Source organism: Strix uralensis, chromosome 24 (genome assembly GCF_047716275.1).
Source record: "Strix uralensis isolate ZFMK-TIS-50842 chromosome 24, bStrUra1, whole genome shotgun sequence".
Lineage (NCBI taxonomy): Eukaryota > Metazoa > Chordata > Aves > Strigiformes > Strigidae > Strix > Strix uralensis.
Window position 1 is genome coordinate 4448023 of NC_133995.1, and position 17795 is coordinate 4465817.

Sequence of the window (17795 nt, forward strand, 5' to 3'; positions counted from 1 at the left end):
TGCTGCCGTGCGGGGTTACACCATAAGCTGGTTTCGGGCAGCCGTCTGCTCAGCGCGGTTCACCATCTGCTCCCGCGGTGAGTGGGTGGGGGGGTGTTGTCTAGGGGTTGTGGGCGGCGGGGAGGATGCGAGTCAGGACTCCGGGGCTCTATTCCTATACACAAATCAATGGAGGGGAGCGTAAATATCCAAGGTTGTCCTCTCTGCTTCAGAAGTGGGGAAAAAAGGAAACCAACACACAGCACCCATCCCAGCCCTGGAGAAACATTACTGAGTAGTTAAAGCCCAATGTTCAATGAGCTTGTTAGGAAAAGAGCAGGAGTGAAAAGTCAGCACTCCCAGCTTCCTTCTCCTTGTCAAGATTCAGACACTCATTTGATCCCCAGCGCTGGGAGAAGGGCTGCCTGCGGCTCAGCTGGAGTCTGTAGAAAAGGACAAGCTGGGACTGCTGGCTGCTTCTCCCTGTGGTGTCAGACACACGGCTTGTCTCAAAACGCCCTGGATACCCTGACAGGAGCTGGAGAAGTGCGGGTTCAGTGCCTGTTTGCATGGGTGATGACTTTAGTTTTGCACATAGAAATTCTTCTTACAGCTTCCTCGATGCTGGCAAACACAGAGCGCCCTCGGGCCAAGGCCGGTTGCTTGGACCCAGCCACAGCCGGGTTTTCCCTAGGCTAGATCTAAGCAAAGCAAAGAGCAGCTCTGCCCCGAGAGCCACCGTGCACACTCAAGGCGATGGGTCTCCCTGGACATTCCACCATGCATGTCTGGTGATGGTTGGCAGTTTGCACGCTCCAGGGAGAACATGTATCTTCTCCCTCCATCACACCAATTTCCAGGCCAGTGTAAACCATAATTCCTGTTTGGGAACTGCTGGAAACAGGAGAAGCAGTGTGTTTAGGACAAGAGGGATGTAACTTTAGCCATACAACAGTGTCAAACAATCCCTTCTCCAACCTCCCATAACCCTGAGTAAACACCCTTCCATCTCCTCCCATAGCTTCATTTCTCCTTCCCAATTTCCCCATCCCCTTTGCCCTCCGCAGGGGACAGAGGGATGAGGATAGCTGTGACTCTCATATGAAATGCACAACTGTTCACACAGGGTGCTTACGGCAGGGATGCTTCTCTTGTTTTTCCTTTTGCTACATGTTTACGCCAGCTCTCTTGGCAAATCCGCAATATGCTTCTGCCTCAGAGCAGATCAGAGCGTCCCTAAGAATTTTCCATCAGAAAGTCACTGTCAGGCTCCCAGAGTCACACGCGTTTCCGCAGCCGTTTTCTGCCCTCTTGTGAAGCTCTGCAGAAATCCACTAGAGCTCTGCAAACCCATGTTCCCGTGCTACCTTGTTTCCCGGGTGGAGACATGAAGAGATGGTGACTGTCCCCAAATCACATCACTAAAGATTTCCTGAGTGTGAATGAAGGGCTTTACGGACCACCACCTCTCCCCAAAAAAGAGCACTGCTACCAGTTCTGCAACAACTCGCACTGGGCTCAACCCTAATTCATCCTGCGATCGATCTCTTTTTAAAGCCCTGAGCCAGGAGATTCCCCCTTGCACTGCTGGCCTTGGCTGAGACAAAGCTCTCGCTCTCTCCACCCAGCCCAGCTCAGCCCAGGGCTTCCCCAGGATCCCGGGGGAGTAAAGGCTGATCAATCTATTGATTATAAAAAGCCCGAGCGTGTCTGTGTGCTCTTCCTACCAACTGCTCCCCAGATGCACCGGCCAGCATGTTGCAGTGTTCATCTCTCCCTCCCCTTTTCACAACCTTATTTTGGGTATTACCTCCATGGGACACCAGGATTTAGTGGTCTATCCCGTGAGATAATGCTGGGAAAAGGCAGGGATACAGTAGGCAGCCTGGGGCTCAGCATGTTCCTGCCTGATGAAGACAAAAGTTTTTTGTCCAGAAGGAGCAGGAACCTTTGGCTCTAATCCACACTTGGTGCCAGTGTGGACCAGACCAGCATGGCCCAAATTTCCACTTCAATCCCATCTCTCTCTGTTGGCTGTGTGTAGGGACAGAAGGGATGTGACTCATCCAGAAAAGAGACAGACTGGGGACAGAAGGGGAGGTCTGCTGCCTTGCTGTGCACATTGCCCTCCAAGCACACCCCCCTCCACCTGAAACCCCGCCGCCCCACCATCTGATCAACAAGTCATTTTCTTGTTCAGAGAAAACGGTACATCTTGCACCAGCCCAGCCCAGCCAGATGGGTCCCTCTATAAATCCGTAGCTGCAACTCCCCCTGTGCCTACAACCTGCAAAGCCCCTCGTTTACAACAGCAAAACTGAAGCATAAAAAGGGCCGTGACTCAAAAATACCTAGCCCTGTTAGTGACCAGAAGATTCACCCGCACGCCCTGGCTATGAGAGCCACTCCAGGTCAAACTCTGCACAGCAATCAGTATTCTCCTCCTTCCCAAAAGTGACGGTGACAGATGCCAAAGGCTCCCTGGGGTCCCTTTCATCTTCCCAAGACACTTAATGCTCTCCTGTAGATTGTTACTGGTCCCATCAATTACTTGACTTTGGCATGATGACGCAATACAAAATCCATGCTGCACAGCCCGCTGGCTTTTAAACACCATGGACATAAGGAGAACAAACTCCATTTGGTCCTCCAGTCATTTGTCACAGCCATTGCAGGGCTGTTCCCTTAAAATGTAGGGGTTTATTCTGGATTGTGTGATTGCATCCACAGCACACCACCACCACACTGAGCCTTTTTCCTACCAAAAGCAGCTTTCATCACTTGGGCTCTGAATCACGCAGGTGCTGCCAGGGAGCTGCTTGTATTGATGCCGGATCCATCCCAAAAGCTGACAGTCAGCGCGATCCAGCACGTCCGGAGACACACGCCAGATGGCATGGCCACCCCGCTCCGCTCCCAGACAAACACTCAGCGACTCACAGCCCAACCTGCTCTGACAAGTAAGACAGGAGGAAGGTCAAACCATCTGCTTGCCGAGAGCTCAGTGCCATATTTAAGTACAAAGCAGTTAAAGACTGGAAAGCTGATCTTAAGACTTCCCCATTATACAATTGCTTTAGTCTTGCTTCTACCTAGTCCCCGAGAGCTTGCAATCGCTTTGGGTGCTAAAGCTGAACAGCCAGAACAGACACCCAACACCTACAAGAAGCAGCAGGACAGTTGTCCTTCTCAAACTGATGCTCCCTCAGCATCAGCATTGTGCCACAAGACAGTGCCAGACCTGACTGTCTGCCCAGAACAGGGAAAAAAAAAAAAAAAAAAAGACTCAGTTATTTTTCACTATTTGAGTTTCTGAAGCCCTTATTGCTAAAATATTTTGAATTCTCCCTACAGTTTCCATCCCTTCCCAGTGCAAAGCAGCTGGTGCCTTTCATCACAAGCAGCTGCATTTCATGAGACTGTAACTATTGCCAAGTGTTTGGGGGAGCCCTGAGACACATGGCCCATCTACTGAGGCTTATTAATTCCTCCTGCAAACAAGGAGACTTTTTTTTTGAAATCTAGCACTTCTACACACCTAAACCATACCCTGAGTCCCCTGGTTTGAACTCCTGGCTCCTAGTGCTTTGAACAGCACAGCTGGACTGTATTGACTTGCGGAAACACGACCCCACAACCTATGAGGTTATAAAGTAGGGATGTTTATTCAGCGCTGAGGCGCACGGGGGATCGCTCCACCACAAACGTGCGCCCCTCTCATGGCACCTTGTCTTGGCTTTATGCTACAAAGCATCACATATTCATAACACACCTATACATAGGCATGACCTATCCCTGCTTCGTATTATAACGAGCCTGAAAGTCTTTTTCATATGTTCCGCCCCGGTCTCCTCCTAGTCATGTCTGCGCAGTGTGTCCCGGTGGCCGTGGGCTGGGGTCACAGAGATGAAGTAGCTCCTCTTCCTCACTGTTGAACTTTTTATCTCTCCGTTCCTTCCGTAGTCTCTGTCGCCTCCTGGACTCAGGCCGGACCATAGGGTTGGTTTTGACCAGTTTTTAGGGCTATCTTCCTATTCCATCAGGAAGCGTTCCCTCACAGCTTCCATTAATCAATGTTTCCATATTGTTCTGCTCTCTGGCCCATCAACTATGATCTATTACCCTATTCAATCTTAGTTATCTTTTAACTAATGGGCCTCTAGCCCCCAGCCTGATCTCTAAGTCTTCCATCTTTATCTCTAAACTAAGTTATACCTTCATTTCTTGAGTGCCTAATTCCTATATCCTATTTTAATTTCCTAGCTCCTCATCTCAGTATGACCTTCTTCTGTGCCCTCTCAAGTTGAGTTTTCAGGGTATCTAACTCTAAATAGGGAAAACCCAAAGAAGCTGGTTTAAACCCATTAGTCTGTTTGCTCATTTGCCTTCAAGGAAAGCAGCTGTAACACACAGAGAAGGCTCAGGGAAGGTTTCCTTCACTCCCCCAGGCCCTGCAAGCCCCTTGGTGTCCCTGGGACCCTCCAAGGTCTGGTGAACACCCCTGGCCTACAGTTTGCCCTAACAGCACCTGCTGCAGGTGCTTCAGACTATGGATTTCACCCCACCTACAATATCACAGAATCATCTCAGTTGGAAGGGACCTTGAAGATCATCCAGTCCAACCATTAACCCAGCACTGACAGATCCCAACTCCACCAGATCCCTCAGCGCTGGCTCAACCCCACTCTTCAACCCCTCCAGGGATGGGGACTCCCCCCCTGCCCTGGGCAGCCCATTCCAACGCCCAACAACCCCTTCTGCAAAGAAATCCTTCCTAAGAGCCAGTCTGACCCTGCCCTGGCGCAGCTTGAGGCCATTCCCTCTTGTCCTGGCGCTGGTTCCTTGGCTCAAGAGACTCCTCCCCCCTCTCTGCACCCTCCTTTCAGGGAGTTGCAGAGGGCCATGAGGTCTCCCCTCAGCCTCCTCTTCTCCAGACTAAACAACCCCAGTTCCCTGAGCCACTCCTCGTACGACACGTGCTCCAGACCCTACACCAGCTACACAAAGTGGTCTAAGAGTGAAAACTAACGTAGCAAAAAAACAATTAAAGAAAGACGCCGCGCCCAGCCCTCCCTCAGCGAGGCGTGGGGGCCCCCGCCCGGCATTTTATAGCCGCGCGGCGGGGCGGGGCCTCCCGCCCTCACTCTTGCCCTTCTCCAACATGGCGGGCGCGGCAAACGCCGGCCTTGCGCATGCGCGCGCCGGGAGCATTTAAAAATGCGAAGGGAGGCCCTATCGCGGTTCTTGTTTGCCACGAATGGGTTTTTTTGGCGTCATATTTAAATCTCTCTGTGGGTTGATATGGAGTGGGGAAAGGAGGGGGGTGGTGGTTGTGTGACGACAGCGCGGCGGGAGTGAGGCTGGGCGGGCGATGTGTGAGGGAGGGACGGACAGAAGGATGGAGGGAAAGAGGGAGGGAGGGTGGTCCCGTCTCGGCCGCTCCTCGGCAGGGCCGTGGGGCTGCCCAGCCCCTCCTGGGGCAGGCCGGGCCCAGGGCTGGCTCCACACCGGGGCCTCTGTCAGTGGTGCTGAGGGGGGGCCCTCACCCCCACCCGGCTGTGCCGCCGGGCCGCGCCCGAGGGTCCCCTCAGCGGCCTCGGCCATTGGGGGTGGGGGGAACGGTCAGAGTAACCCCTCAGGCAACCCCGGGCTGGTGGTTCTGACGTGCCCGCAGGTGCCAGGCCCTTCCTAGACCTTCCCATGGTCTCAGCTAGACGGTGTCTGAGGCAAAGGTTGGAGCAAACGGAGCCAGTTGTCATGCTCACTATGTGTTGGCGCTCCCAAATAGTGGAGTTCGGGTGTCCTGGTTTTTTGGCTTCTTAAACGGCTGCCATTATTGGTAAAAAAATGTTAAGTGCCCCTGTAAAGATTAGGAGGGTTTTCAGCAAGTTGTGGTTTGTAGAGTGAGAGAGCCCTTTTTGTTATTCTGCCTCAGGGCCTGGAGATTTCTGCATCCTTGCACTGATGAGGGTCTTAAAACTTTTAAGAGGCAAAGTCTACCTTTTCCTTGGATTTTTCTCTTTCTAGAATGTGTTATGTAGCTGTTAACTTGCTGTCCTGGGTGGCAACACCAATCCTACAGCCAAGAGCAGTGAAAAGCTCCTTAGCGGTGTGGGCGAAGTGCAGATGATAAACAACACGTCAGAAAGGTTGAGTGTGACTCTGGCTGCCTTTTGCTGGGGAAGCAGCTCTTCCCAGGGCTTCTCCCTAAAAAGGGGGATGATGTAAATTTGATACCAAAGGTACCTTACTAGTATAACAGGGTGATCTTAAGGGTCTGGTAAAGCTAAAGAATGTCTGCTAGCCTGCAGTGAAGTAGTGCCTGCCCTAACTTCTTCAGATTGGGGGTGGATATCTGCTTCAAACCTCTTGTCCTCAAAGCCCCATGTGTGCGGCTGTCAGCAGGAATGCAGCTATGGCAGAGAGACCCGGTGTCACTGCGGTGGTTTGTGAGCACCGTTTGCTACTTCCTTCACCTGTAAAGTCAGTGGTTTTCATCACCACTGGGACAGTTCATCTGACTGCTGTAGACAGTGACATCATGTCATGTGCCTGGATGAGATACTTGTCACATGAGCAAGGGCAGGGTTTCTCTAATGCTAAACATAGAGACTGGAGGTTTGTATGCCACATTTCTGTTATAAGGAAAAGAAAAAAAGTATGTTGGGACACATTCTGGGAGCTGATAAAGTACAGAAATACCAATTTATAAGGCAAGGTCTAGGATGAATCATTAATCCCCCCCTTTTTTTTTTCTTTCCTACTTATGATAAAGGTTGTCAGTGAAATCAGTGACAAAAATGTTGATCATGTCAGCTCTGTCAAAATCAGTGTTTTGGAAGGAGGGCAGGCAGATGGGAGCATGCTCTCTGGGACTAGTGTCAGCCTTTTCTGGCAGGGAGGTGGTGAGCACTTAGGGATATGGTGGAGTTGAGAACGGTCAGTGTGAGGTTCACGGTTGGACTGGAGGAGCTTCAAGGTCTTTTCCAACCGAGATGATTCTGGGATTTGTGATATAACACTTGAGCTGGCTAAGAGGTTGCACGGGGTGAGCACAGCACACGTTGCCGAGCTGGGAGAGACAGCGTTTCTCCCGGCACAGGCAAGTTCAGACTACTGCCAGAGCCACACCTTTATTCATGCTCCTGTTTCAGTGCACTAAGCTGGGGAGGTGCCAAGGAAACTCCTTGATTAATCACTTTATGAACTGTTTAGACACAAACAAACAAATGTTCAGCTTCCATGAAGGTGAAAGAGACATGAACTGAGTTTTACTAAGATTAGACTCTTACGTGAGAAGATTTCAACCCAAAGTAAAACTCTTATCTTGAATTTCTACAGTGACTTCTTTCTCCCCCCAATCCTTTTTTTTTTTTTCTCTCCTGCTGTAGGGAACGCCTCATTTCCCTGTTTTGGACCTTGCAGCATCACGGGTTGCTTCCAATTATTCGCAGAAGCAGCAGGACAGTGAGGCTTCTATGTGGGGAAACAGGACATGGGCTGATGGCTCCTTCAGTGTTGGGATGGTCTTGCTAACATAAATGTGAAGCCAAATCCAGAACTTGCACCCTTTTGTTCCAGAGTGTGTGGCAGAGGATACAGCCGGAGCTAATCCCTGCTGACCCTGAGAGATGGAAGCAGACTCCTAACAGCAAGGGGTAGTCTGTCCCTGTTCTGAAAATCTCCCAGGAGCTTTGCTTTTCTGGCAAGATGTAAACCCTCTCCATCTTGACATCTTGCAGTCAGTAACTTTTTTTCAAGTGCCTTTTGCATCAGCAGCTTCAGAGTTCAACATTCTTCCTGGTCCTGAATAGGGTTTGTCCCTACCAGGGTTCTTCCAACTGTCATGGAGCTTTTAGATCAGTGTTGGGCACTGCTACAAGTAGAGCTGGATTAGGAAATTCTGGGAGGTGACTCAGCGCACAGCTTGGGTGAGCTCAGCCCCTCCTGACCTCTGCCTCTTGCCCTGGACCTCCTGCCTAGCTAAAAGCTTCCTCATCCAGGGTGATGCATTTAGAGTAGCCAGACGCTGCTGTCTAAGGGGAATGAATTTGTGTTATATGTGGCTGAGTGAAAGTGTGGGCAGCAGGTCGAAGGGGGGGATTCTGTCCCTCTGCTCCACTCTGAGACCCCCCTGCAGTACTGAGTCCAGCTCTGGGGGCACCAACATCAGAAGGACAGGGACCTGCTCGAGTGGGTCCAGAGTGGGTCATGAAGATGCTCGGGGGGCTGGAGCACCCCCCATGTGAGGACAGGCTGAGAGAGTTGGGGGGGTTCAGCTGGAGAAGAGAAGGCTCCGGGGAGGCCTTAGAGCGGCCTCCCAGGACTGAAAGGGGCTACAGGAAAGGGGGGAGGGACTCTTGATCAGGAGGGTAGGGATAGGATGAGGGGTAATGTTTCAAACTGAAAGAGGAGAAATTTAGATCAGATGTAAGGCAGAAATTCTTCCCTGTGAGGGTGATGAGGCCCTGGCACAGGTTGCCCAGAGCAGCTGTGGCTGCCCCCTCCCTGGAAGGGTTCAAGGCCAGGTTGGACAGGGCTTTGGGCAACCTGGGCTAGTGGAAGGTGTCCCTACCCATGGCAGGGGGGTGGACTAGATGGTCCTTAAGGTCCCTTCCAACCCAAATCATTCTATGAAAAAACATTCAGGACATGACTTTCCCTTTTTTTTCTCAGTTGCAGGAGATGATATTTGTGGACATCCAGTGGTCTGCATGGGAAGCAACACACCTGCAGCTCACAGCTAGTTAAATCCTGCAAGGCACAGCAGTACCAGCTCATCCGCTGTACATTTAATGTACTTGTTGAGGTATGTGCTAGTGCTTGAAGTCTGACAAACTGCACAGCTGATTCAAAGTGATGAGGTGATTCATTGTCCCACAGAAATTAATTCCTCAAAGCCTTTCTCTTGAAATGACTTGCACATCAGAAACCATATGTGGGTTAGGAACACCACTGGATTCCCAGAACAGTGCAGCCCTGAGGTCACAGTTTTGTTGTTGCAGAAGATCTGTGAAAGAAACGTCTTGGTCTGGCGTCAGCTCAATGCTAAAATATGCCACCTTGGGGAGCCAAGATACCCTCTTGGCATCTGTCAGCCTGTTCCCTGCTGTGTCCTGACTAGGCTGCTGGGTTAGCTGCTGGTTCATTTTAATGCCGTAGGAGGAAAATCCTATTTTGGGTATTGCCCTGTATTGTCAGTTATTTTGTGAATGTGCATGGATTCCTTTGTTTCATTTGGCTACCTGAAGTGGTGCTTCAAACTGGCCTACCCTGAATGGTCAGTTTGCTCAAGGCCAAGCTTGGCTTTGTCCCCAAAGCTGGCATGAAGAAATGAGAGACAAACGAGCAGGGTCCCTCTGCTAGGAGCTGTTTCAGACCCAGTGATGGAGACATGACACACGCTAAAGAGCATGAGGGTGTTTGACCTGGTTAAACAGACCTAAAACTCAGGGCATCATGCAGGCATACACACAGTCTGTGTCCCATCCTGGTGCAGGGCAGAGAGGGGCCAAAAAACAGCTTCTGCCTTTCCACATCAGGATTTCTCAGTTACTGTTTATGCCATCTGGGTCACTACTATTCAGATGACTTGGATTTCTTCTACATTGCAGGCTCCGCTGTGGAGGCCTGGGTACCTCTCACTCTGACCCAAAGCCCACCCAGCGCTGTGTAAACAGGTTTGCAATTTTATTTTTTCACTCCTTGCTCCTTTTGAAAGACACCAGGGACAGTTCGAGGGTTTGAAAGACAGGGAGAGATGGCAGTACCTGCTAGTGATGAAGTAAGCAGGTGGAGACTTGGCTTCCCTTGATTTTTCCACTATAAACACTATTTACTACTTAGTGCTGCAAGATTGGGTAAGAAGTTAAAACAAATGGATTTACCAACTAGCTCAATAATACAGACATGCGATTAAAACATGGCCTGAGTGGCCTGATCTGTGGGTTTGGATTGCGATTTGAGTAATACAGTTGTCCAGCTGTGTTTGGAAAGCAGTGCAATAATGTGTCACATTTCTAGCTCCCTGCCCATGCTGCTGACTTAGGGGAGGAGGGCTTGCACCCAATGCTTGGAGCAGTGAGAGTGGTGTTGCTTCTGCAAGGCTGGCTCTATTTTCTTGCCCTTGTCCTGGAGTTGGGCATCAAAATTTCCCTTAATCTCAAGAGCCTCCTTTGCATGGCTCACTAGTGGGTTTCAAGTGCCACATCCCTCTTGCACCAATAAAACAGCACTAAGCAGCTTCTGGAATTGACTCTTCTCATTGAAGTTAACTCTTAAGGGTCCTTACACTAAAGAATAGATGGAAAATTATTTCCAGTGCATTTGTTCTCTTGACTAGGCGTGGAAAATATTCCTCTCTTCTTGAGTTTTCTTCAGTTTTTCTTTGCTCTTTTTCCTTTGCAGTTCAGCTGTGGGATCTGCAATGCTCATGCAAGGTGTGTGCAAGGAGCTCAGTGGCTCCTGGATGGGGCACGGGGTGCTCCCATGCAGAATTGGGGCTGGGTTAACACTGTGCTGATAGTGCTTGGACAACAAGAGTTTGGGGTTTAGTGGAGATCACAGCTGCTGTGCTATCACCAGAGTTGCTTTGCAGCCCCCTTGCATAGATCAGGGCTGCATCCAGCCACAAAACTCACCCAGCACTGCCCCAGCACACAGCAAGAGGGAGAGAAGCATCTCCTAAGCAGTTTTGGAAGCTTTTTTACTTGAAGAGACTGGGTGGATTTCCATGTATCTCAGAGAAATATGTCCAAGTTCTTGTTATTGCTTGTGTTGGGCAGCTGCTTCTGCTCCTGCCCAGCTTTCAGCGCTGCTTTTCCCTGTAGGAGTTTCCCAATGTCTTGCCTAGCTGCAAGGCTAAGGAGACTTTGCATTTCTGGATGGATAATCAACACATCACTGTGTTTGTCAGACTTTTCTCACCCCTCTTTACTTCTTTATTGACCTGTTGCTCTGCTGAAACCTCAGCCATTTAGGAGTCAGATTAAGCCAGGAGTTGTTACCTGGACTCTGTGTTTTTACCCTTTTGTAAGCAAACTCCAGCCCTGAAATTGTGAAACTAGGAGAACAACTTGGGTTGTGATTTCTTTAGTAATCCAATCACTTTCTCCAACCTCTCCACTCCCTGGGGTGGGGTTTAGTAACTTGTTACAAATGGGGCAAGACAGTTTTGAGCAGCACCTTGCAAGACTCTTGTATACCAGGGAATATTTGCTGATTCCTACCTCCCAAGAGGCTGAAAACTTAGGCTGGGACCCCAGGGTACCACTAAAGCAATCCACCACCTGGGGGAAGCAGCTTTATTCTCTGGTGGGCTGACTTTTGAGGTCCTACTGACTTCCCCTGGGCTGCTTGCCCAACACATCAGTGTGCCATGTGGCCCTCCACATCGCCTGGGGCTTTCACCCAGCAGCAACGTGCACACCTTAGAAACATATTGCAATGTAGTAATTTTATTTTAATGAGTGGTCTTAGGTATTAAGATGTCACGTCATCCACTTCTGCCCACTGCTATTGTTTCACTGGACATTTGGCTTAAAGATCTACGTCAAACAGAGAGATATAAGACAGGAAGAGTGTGGTCAGATGCAGAAGCAGGTTGGGAAGAGCCACAGCTAAGTATTGGCTGACTGTAGAAAAAAAGCCCAAACCTGTCCTGGGTAGCTGCTTTCTTGTGGCTTGAGTGCTTGGTGTTAGCAGAGGTGATGAAGATAAATGAAAATGAGGGAAGACCTTTCTCTATACTGTTTAGAGGCTGCAGTTTCTTGCTGGCATATCAAGGTGGAGTGTTATCTGCTTTGCGGGAATTGTCACCTGACGTACTGAAATCTGCATCCAGGATCTATGGGGCATCTTCAGGATCAATTGTAGCTACGGCTGCATTGTGTGAGTGCGATATAGGTAAGGGCTATCCCCTTCCATTTATTCTCTGTCTAAAGAGATTGCATTTTGGAGTTGCAAAAGATTATTTTTTTTTTAATTATCCTTGATCAGTGGTTAATTCCTCAGAATTTTACTTCACTGACTTCTTTAAGAGTGGAAAACATGACTAAATTAGCCAGCTCAGAGAAAATAGACTTGATATTGTTATTAAATAAGTCATTGCATCTTACTAATTTGAATTAACAGTAAGCATATCTAATATAAGAAACAGAAGCGCCCTCCCTAATAAGGCATTTGGGGTTGTTGGTAGATTCTCAAAACACAGAGATGACAGAAAATATTGAATATGGAGAGGATCAGTACTGCTGTTGCATGAATAAAAAGCAAGTTGTAGTCACAAAGCTGAGAAATACATTAGGGGGCATAGATGAAGAGCCACCAGGAGGAAATGTTATGCAAAGGCTTCCTGTCAATTTTCTCCCATATCTCAAAAAAAAAATTAAGATGTAATATGGAGGAAATTGAGAGAAATGGGGAAAGAAAACAAAATACTACTTCTTGCAGTATTGGAGGTCCTTGGAAAGTCTGGCTCTACTCATGAGAGCTTCAGCCCCAATGAAAATAATGGCTCTTTATGAGCTTTTACCAGCATGGTAAAATGCCCCCTTACCAGGTGACTGTGCAACCCAGAAAGTACATAAAATAACAATATAAGGCATGTGGAATGATTGCTTTGCTTTGCTTTAGAGGAGCTAAAGCAGTCCTTCCTGAATGCTTTGAAAACCTTTTCCTGGTGGTGTGTTCCTGGAGAAGGCGGCCTTCAAATCTTAAAGAATATCTTAAACAAACATCTGCCTACGAACGCCCACCAGCTGGTCTCTGGGAAGCTGCATATCATCCTCACCCGTCTGCATGACTGGAGGTGTGTGGTGGTTTCTGAGTTTGCCTCGAGGGAGGACATCATTCAGGTGAGAGCAGCCACAGCCAACCTGCGAGGGGATGAGATTTACTGCCTGTCCCTGCCCCACAGCACCCCCGGGGGCAGCCTGGGGCCTCACAGGAGTCCATGACTTCTGCCCTTGCCAGCCTCTGAAGCCAGACAGGGTCACAAGCTGAAAATAATAAAAAATCAGCCCTTTTGAATGCTGGCTGAATTATCTACAGGGCCCTGAGTATACAGGGAGAAAAATGAGGCATTTCACAGGTTGCCTTCCTACTTCTCCAACCCTGGCTGTGGATATCAGACATTGTCTGGTCCGCAGTCGTCAGTGGTGCCCAGTAACCCAGTGAGTCCCCGTTTGGGGGGGATATAGTATACTTCACATTTGCTGGTAGCCATGGTTAATGATTATGCTAGTAGGTATAGTTACCATATGGAAACAATTTCAAGGTCAAGCAAGAAGAACAAACTCCAGTCTCCAAACCCTAGAAAATAGGTAGAACGTCCTGGGCCATAAAGACAATATCTGGGATTGTTCTGAGGATGAATTATTTGACAACTTGGCAAAGTGACTATTCGCTTACTCAACTTGGCAACGAAACTAACTTTTGAGTGTCTTAAAGTGAACTACCTTCATTATAACACTAAAAATCACGCCCACAGGTCAAAAAGACCCCTGCCCAGGTTAAGACCCTTCCCCTGAGCAGGCATAGTAGTAGAAGCATTAGGTAAGCCGTATTATGATTGTATGTTAATTACTCACCAATCAGTATCTAATAGGCAGTTTCTGGAAAAGTACTAATCTCTTGGTTTTGTGTATAAAAAGAGCATGAAAACCTGCTGCTGATGTGCTTAATTTGTGGAAAAGTCCACCGAGCACCCAGGCCTGAAGAAATACAGTATCTCTCCTGAGCGTGTTAAGATTGGGTTATTGCACGCCAGGCACGAATCCGCTCTTCGGGTAACAAGATGAGTTTCCATTCCCAAGGCAACAGGTTTTCGTGGCTCTTTGCTCACCTCTGTACTTTGCATCTCATCTACCCACAGGCTGTAGTATGCAGCTGCTTCGTCCCTGTGTATTTTGGATTTTCATTGCCTGTGTACCATGGGGTGGTAAGTAGCCTTGTGGTCTGGAGATCCCATCCTGGGTCAGGCCAAAGGTCCTTCTAACCTGCATCATTTCTCCAGTCATGGCATTAAGCCTGTGTATACCCGAGTTTGCCACCAAAATTGGTGCTGTGTTCACACAGCGTCTGCAGAGGGAAGAACTCAACTCTGTGCCCCACAGTCTGATCTCACTGCAGATGGAACTGCCCTTCTCACAGCACCATCCACCCTCAGCCATGGGTGTTAACCCCTCCTGGGGTTAGCTCAACTCCTTTTTGCTGTGCTTTCCCCCAGTTTCATTAAGGGCTAATTTTTCAGCTGGGAAGGGAGGAGGTGGTGGGTGTAGACCTGGAGCACATGGGACAGTGGTCAGGGCTGTTCCCTGGAAGGGGATCTCTGTAGCCCCAGTACCTCAGTCTAGTTTGGGACTGGGTAGGGAAGAAACCCCAAATGCATGCACGTGTGACACAGCACTCTTCTCCCTGAAAAGAGCAAGGCTCAGGGTTCCTTGTTTTCTCTCCTAGCGTTACATTGATGGGGAGCTCAGCATGTGGCGGGCCAACTTCGTGACCCGGACCACGATCACCGTGTCTGGTTTCGCCGGCGAATACGACATCTGTCCCAAAGATTGCCCAGCTGCCTTCTTCAATTTCCAAATCTCTGATTGCATTTTACAGATATCAAAAAGAAACATCCACCGCTTACAGAGTATTTTTCTGCTTCCCACACAGCAAGTGAGCTGCTTCTACAGGTACCCAGAGCCATGAGACCCCTATAACTGGCCCATCTGCCCTAACTGCCACCTCCCCCCTGCAGGTTCTGGACCAGCTTTTTACCCATGGCTACCAGGACACAGTCTCCTTCTTAAAAAGACTGAGTAAGTGATTGGGAGTGAGAAGCAGGTAGGTCAGGTGCTTCTCCTACAACGCTGGTTTGCTGACAGAAGGTAAGAGATGGTGCCAGTGCACCTAGAGTGACCGGGTCGGAGAGATCCCTGCAACCCTGGCATTGCCAGGATTACTTCAGTCCCATCCTCTCTGTGGCCTCTCCTGAATCTCCCTTCCCCTCTGATGATGTTAGGTCCCCTCTTCTCTGCCACACTGGGCATGGTAGAACTTTCCAGGGAATGCAAGTCCCCAAGACTTCAACAGGAGAAGTGTAGGCTTGGGTGCCCTGTCTGGTGTTGGACTGATAACCCACTGATGCACAAGCAGCAATGTTTGGTGATCCCTGACCCAGGAACCCAACTCAGATTAGCCAGGCACTGTGGTCACCAGTCCCCCCGTTTTCCAGTCAACCCTGGTCATGCTGGAGATCTGGTAGTTGAGCAACAAGCAGTGAGAGCTGGATTCTCTTCTCACCAGGTGCATTTGGTATAAATTACCTTGATGAGGACTTTATGCTTTCATTGGCATCATGTCATAAAGATGAAGACACTGTGTACTGGAAGCCAGAAACAAGAGTACTTTCCTCCAGAGCCACAGACCCTGAGGATGTCACTGAAGAGAATCCAGGGACCATCATGGCAGAAGATGAAGAGGAAGCCTCACTCCACCTTCACCACCAGAAAGGTAGAGGACCAGCACTTCCTTTACCCCATCAGTTTTCATTTGCTAAGTGACACTTGCCCAGGGCTCTCGCTGCCAAAAGAGTCTGTCGGGGTTTTTGCAGTCTCCAGTAGGTGAGAATGTCAGGAATGGGAGAGAGTCCCCTCTTGGGTCAGTGATTATTAGTGAAGCCTCATGCTGAACTTATTTTGGGTGAGGATTGAGGACTTTGGCTGTGACCAGGTCAGAAGGGCTCTTCAGAGAAGTAGCTCTATGAAGAAAGCCATTTACTCACCTTGCAAGGTAGTAACAGGTTCTGCCCACACATCATTGCATTGAGGGTGAGGGAAGGAGCAGTGTCTCAACAATTAGAGCTGGGTTTGCTGTGCCCATCAAATCAGAATTTCTATTTAGTAACTCTGGTGTGCAGCCATGTGTAAATACTTAAGTGCGAGAAAAGCTTATTAGAGCTGCAGGTAAACCTCTACCTGTATCATTTTTAGGCAACAGAAGGCAGGTTTAAATCCAGAACTTCTAGTTTTCTGCAATCCTAGGCAAAATAATGCCCTCTCCCATTTCAGTTTTGACATGGAAAACCGGTGAACCCTCAGCACTTCAGATTCCAGTTTGTCTTATTGTTATTAGCAGAATACAAAGAAGTATGTGCTGGAGGTGCAACATTTCTTGCAATTTTATTATTTCTTTTCTTTTTCTTTCTGACTCTTTCAACATTTTAGAATTTGTTAGGAAAAATTACACAGCTTTTCCAACATGATGATAATTTAAAATGTTGCCACATAAATAAAAAGTGAAAAAAGATCCAAATATTGTTCTGCTATATCTAGGAGGATCACACCAAATGAGGAATATAAGAGGGAAAAAACAGGACCATTACCATTCCAGATCTAAAAATAAAAGCCTGAAAAACATAAAATGAAAGCAAAGAAGAGATTTCCATTGATAGCAAGACAACTCTACTTATGGGAAGAGACCCACTCTAGGAATGAAGGACACTGTTAGGCTGTACATTTTCCTTCCATACTTGCTTTTTTAAAGGCTTCATCAGTCTGAACTACATGGGGCTTTTGAGAGCAACATAGTAGGAACCAGGTTCCTTTGGAGGTTGGGCAGGCTCTAGGCTATCGGGAGTCTCAGTGTCTGGTTTGCAGCTCGGCTGCAACATGTTTCACCAACCTAAGGTCACCTGTGGAAGGAATCAAGACCCATCTGTTAGGCCAGAGAGCAGCCAAGAGGTAAGCCAGTGCTCTCAGTCTCCAGAGGAGAAGCACATCAAATTTTTCAGTTCTGGGAAGGAAAAGCCTTGATGATTTAGGCCAGGAAAAAGCTATTTTACTGTTTATCTGCACAATACTATAATATCATTGGTGTTACCAAATAAGCAAGGGTATAAAACTGGGAACAACTCGCACCTGTTTTCCTGAATAAGTCAGAATATTTCCAAAGGACTGCTGCTGTGGTAGAACCTGCACACCAGCAAGGCTCAGGCTGGATTAGTAGATTAACCACAAGGTTAATCTTTATCCAGTGCCCACCAGGACGGCTGCACAAGGAGTTGCACCCTCCTTAGTATCTAGACTAGAAGCAGAGTCTGGCATAAAGCACCTGCAGCCAACAGCCAGAGACACAGGCGGGATTGGACAGAGGTTTGTTTTCATTTGGGTTGGTTGTGTGGATCGGGCCCCAGAACTCCCATTCCCGCTGGTGGGATCTAGCTTTAGAGAGGGCTGCTGCTGACTTGGGTTGTCTCCAAACTCTCAGCCCATCCACCTCAGGCTTCACAACTCTGCTGAGTTCAGGGCAGACCAGGGCAAGCAACAGGATAAGGTATGAGGGCAATATTTTAAGGATATCAAAACCTACTTGTCCTATTACCCTCTAGACAACAGGAGGGAGAGAAGCAGCCCTGATCAGATATTTGACTCCAGTTTGTTTCACCAGAACTGCCAGAAGTGTCTGTCAGATTGACCAATATGATTTTACTCCCTTTAGGGCCATGCCAGCCACAGAAGAGCATTTTTGACCCCACTGCTGCCTTTGGCCCCAGTTCACATTTTAAAGAGAGAATGAGCAACTTGCAACCCAGCCTGCAGTCAGACACGGAGAGGCACTGAAGAGCACACTGTGACAGCAGTGTCACCAGCACAGGCAGGGCCACAACCCCCACAGACCCCAGGTGATTCCCATCACCCACCTTTAAAGGAGGCATTTCAGGCTTGAAAACAGCATCTAGTGCAGCTGGTTTGAGCTGGGTGCAGTTGGGTTTCCCAACTTGCTTCTCTAAGGGTGAAACCAGCTCCTGCACAAGGTGATTCAAA